This window comes from Schistocerca cancellata, chromosome 2 (assembly GCF_023864275.1).
Source record: "Schistocerca cancellata isolate TAMUIC-IGC-003103 chromosome 2, iqSchCanc2.1, whole genome shotgun sequence".
In the NCBI taxonomy this organism is placed as follows: Eukaryota; Metazoa; Arthropoda; class Insecta; order Orthoptera; family Acrididae; genus Schistocerca; species Schistocerca cancellata.
This window is the reverse complement of record NC_064627.1, coordinates 752944701-752948836: the sequence shown is the minus strand read 5'-3', so window position 1 is coordinate 752948836 and position 4136 is coordinate 752944701. Positions and strand designations below refer to the sequence as shown.

General features: G+C 46.2%; 1 non-coding gene across 1 annotated transcript; it reads left to right on the top strand.

Moving 5' to 3' along the window:
• The first annotated feature begins 2852 nt into the window (after positions 1-2852).
• LOC126163290 (U1 spliceosomal RNA) lies at positions 2853-3015 on the top strand. Its single transcript, XR_007535207.1, has one exon. It is a non-coding gene; the product is annotated as a U1 spliceosomal RNA (small nuclear RNA).
• Positions 3016-4136: the final 1121 nt, after the last annotated feature.

Sequence of the window (4136 nt, the reverse complement as noted above, 5' to 3'; positions counted from 1 at the left end):
CCTAACTTGTACACTTGGCGAATGGGTAAAAAGATTCTTCTACCTCGCCCAATTTAGGTTTTCTTGTGGATGTGATAATCACTCCCAAAAATGTGATGAAAACATAAGAGTTTGTCACATAAACTGCAACAAATGAATGCAACAGTTTCACAGTCACACAGTTTTCCCTGTGCTCTGTCAAAACATACGTTTTTAACGTTTTCAATTTTTTCCGTGTGTAGACCGTCAAATCCTGCATATGTCCAAGCAAATCTGAACATGTCCTGGAATTTTGGAGAGCGAAGTTGATTATGTGTGAGTACCTGAACTTTGATAATTGTTTGAAAACAAAAAATTAAACTTTTCGCTCGAGGGTAGACTTGAACCAAGGACTTCTTGTTCCGTAGGTGCTCACGCTAACCACGGGACCACGAAGCTCCTGAGCTCACATTATCCTTGATGTTGCCTATCCTGCGCATGGACTACTCAGTTTGTATATTTTGCTTATTTTTTTCATAGTTCCACACAACTTCTTCCTGTTTTCTCGATTGATCTGTGTTCAGTTTTTCAAGGCCTATCCACTATGCCAACTTATAACTAAATCTGAGGGGGGTGCGATGGGGAGGTTCCCTTGTCAGTGACTTGGTGTTCAAAAGTATGAACAATACACCAGCTTCTCTAGAGTCAACTATTCCCATGTGCCATATGTCTCACTACACAGGCTTTTCTTTGGCAAGTTTTCTGCAGACTTCTTTCTTAATCATTCTTTCTATGTTGTATTGGTGTCATATTTAATCTGTCAGCTGAACTATCAACAAGATTCTGAAGCACTCATTCCAGAGACGTCTAATTTCTCCTCCTCTAACTTTCTTAGCAATCATTTGGCTTCCAAATGCTCCTGTACTGCAGACATGTGCCGCTAAGCAACGGTGCTTTGCCATATTCGCAATATCACCCAAGAAATATGGCTACACCTCTGAGACAATACCTGTGAATTTTGAATTTGTTGCAGTGGAGGTCTCATGTCACAGAGGTACAGTTTTCCTCGTTTCTTGTTAAGAACGACCTTGCTTTCTAATTATGCTTACCAGTGTGGGGTAGTACAGTGCTTGGCTGTTCAGTAGCCTATTCACTAAACTCAGAATAGCGTGACAACATGCTATCAAAATTCCTCATCTCATATTAACTGTGTTCTCTACGCATATTTTAGTATTAGTTGCTGGAAGGTAATATAATTGAATGAATCTAAATAAATGTCTCTCATTCAGAACAAACTGAACATGCTGCAGCTTCTAGCTTAGTAGCAATGTACAGTGTTGCTCCATGCTGCAGCTGTAGATGACAGGACCCCCGTAGGTGTAGCAAAGCAACGACTCAGTTGGTCAGGATGTGGCTGTACATGACTGATATTGGGAAGTGGGTATAGTAGCACAATCTGTGATAGCTGATAAGAGCTTCAGATAAGTACTGTATCGGCACCTTCTTTTAGATATGTGCCCTCATTCAGCTTCAATACAACCAGCCCTGTGGAAAAATTTTGTGTTAGTCTCACTCCACCATACTGTTTTCTAGAAATGTTACCTTAATCATGATAAATAAAATATTGGTAACCACAGGTACCTCTTATGAGGACAACTGTTGCTTGTGCTCTGGGAAAGGCAAAGAGAGAGAAAGAAAGTTTGACTACAAAGGAATATCATCTACTTAAAATTTTAATTATTCCCACCAAAAATAATTCTCTAGTATTTACAGTCACCACAAGACCAATATCGGTTATGGTGAATCACAATAATCAGCAATGACACTGAAAAACTGCACTCACACTGCACAGTGCCTACAAGTTCAGCCCGCCCTACAAACTGTCTGTCGTATGGGCGCCCTTGGAGTGAGAACAGATAGGTTTCGAATGGAGTGGAAATAACATAAAACTCTTCTTTTTCTCTCTCTATAACAAGTGTAATTAGAAAGAAACAAAAAGCAATTTAGTTTATCCTTACGTACTGCACGTCTAAGCAAAGATACGAAAGGTGGTGGATTTAATGTCACCATAGCTACAAGGTATCAATCGTTTACCAAATACCGCAAAATTAATCTGCTTCTTCGAAATCAACCCGCTTTCCGGACACAGCTGAAATGTTGTCATGAATGAAACTTTATTTTTTCTCTCTTATGCGCGAAGAAAATATCTCCATATTCTGAATGAAAATTTGCACAAATATTCGATCGAGCTTTCCACGTCCTACTCGGAAGGAGAAGCAAAAAGAAGTGTTACCTTTTAAGTGTCTTCTGTTACTCGGCGTCGAATGTCGAACGTGCTGATTGATGTTCGCTCTTGGAGTTCACTGACGTCCTGTTTGTTCGTCGCGCACAACACTCACGAGTCCTTCAGTTGCTCGGCGACAGACGACCGCGCGTGACAATGCTGCCGTATTTGCTAGCACTAAGGGCTCTCCTGGAAGGAGGGAAAGTAAAGTGTGGCTTGCATTGTGGCTGCAGAAAGCACTCATTCCGCAGATCTCATTCGCGGTTTCAACAGCCGAGAAAGAGGGCTCGTTTGAGACGGAGAGGAGGGCCCGGAGGCGGCAACCCGGACTTGGCCCGCCATCTTCCGGAGGGAACGGTAAATTAACCCCAGCAGCGGCCGGCGCCGCGAGCCGTATGATGGTGCTCGCACAAAATGCATCGTTTTTCTCGGCAGAGGAGCGTTGTTGCGACTGTCTGCCATCTAACTCGACAGCCAATAGCTCTCTTGTAAGGAGACAGGTACATGGACGGCCACCATTCTGTTCGCCGATTGCGAAAACGTCAGGAGCTCTCGTTACATCTCGAGAGCGCGAGGCACTACAAATTCTCGCCTGTGGCGCGACGAAAGCATACTTACCTGGCGTAGGGGCTACCGTGATGATGAAGGCGGTTCCTCCGGGGTGAGGCTCTTCCATTGCACTTCGGTCGAGCTGACCCCCGCGATTACTCCAAATGTGAGTAACTCGGGCGCATAATTTTTGGTAGTCGGGACTTGCGTTCGCGCTGTCCCGGTGTCTATTTCAATTGCAAACGCAGTAATCTGTGCTAGCAGTCGCTAACTAGTGCGTCTGAGCACTCGGCCAGCAACGTGTTCCGCAAGGGACTGCCAAACGCAGCAGCACTCGCGCTAGGCGCGTACCACACGTCTGCGTCGACCTGGCGTCAAACCCAGAGCCAGAGCACACTGTCTGTTCGATAAGCGCGGGGGACGCGCACCAGTAGTAGCAGCGGCAGCCGCGAGATGGCTCAAGCGGTCTAACTCTGGTACGACACCCCCATTAATGGTCGAACGGCGACTTTTGGCTTTCTCTGTCCATCAGGGGAATGCGCGCCAAACGCAACTGGACGGCGCGCCATTCCCTGCACGCACGGCGACCGCGGTGGCGCGAGCCGGCGTACACGAGGCGTCGTCCAGCCGAACGCATTGTCGCCTGTGGCCAGGTACATGAGGGGCCGGAAGCAAGCGTCTAGCGTAGCGTCTCAAAACTTGCAGACTTGCGGCACTTGAGGAGCTTGCGGGGATGTGAAATGACGTGGCCAACTGTACCGAAAACGGGGAAGAGAAATTCTAGGCAACAGCAGCTTGTGCTCCCAGGCGGCCACACTGACTGACAAGGGCCAGAGTTGCTTAAATTCGGTGATGGGACGAGAACCGCTGTAGGCTGTTTATTAGGCCACGACAGTGAGCGTTTACTTTCTGTAAGGAATGTCTTGTCGTCGCAGATGTGTTTCATGTGACTACTTTGCAGGCGACCGGAAAAAAAAAAAAAAAAAGATTGGTAATGAGCAGTTACAACATGGGGAAGACGAAAAACGGCGTGGTGAGCGCAGAAAATTTCTTTCGTGGTAGCTGTACTCGGGGCTCTCAGGAAAGTAGAAAACGCAATGTTATCAGGGGTGCTTTTCTTACGAGAAATCGAGTCAAAAAGTCTGTGTTACGCACGTCTTTAACAGGTGCGGAACTTCAAATCTGTTTATGGCTACTTTACAAGCTCGCTATTCGTCTTCCAAAATATTAAAAGTACACCATACCTCCAGATTCAGCCGTCCTCCACCCCCTGTACAAACTGTCTGTCGTATGGGCGCCCTTGGAGTGAGAACAGATAGGTTTCGAATGGAGTGGAAATAACATA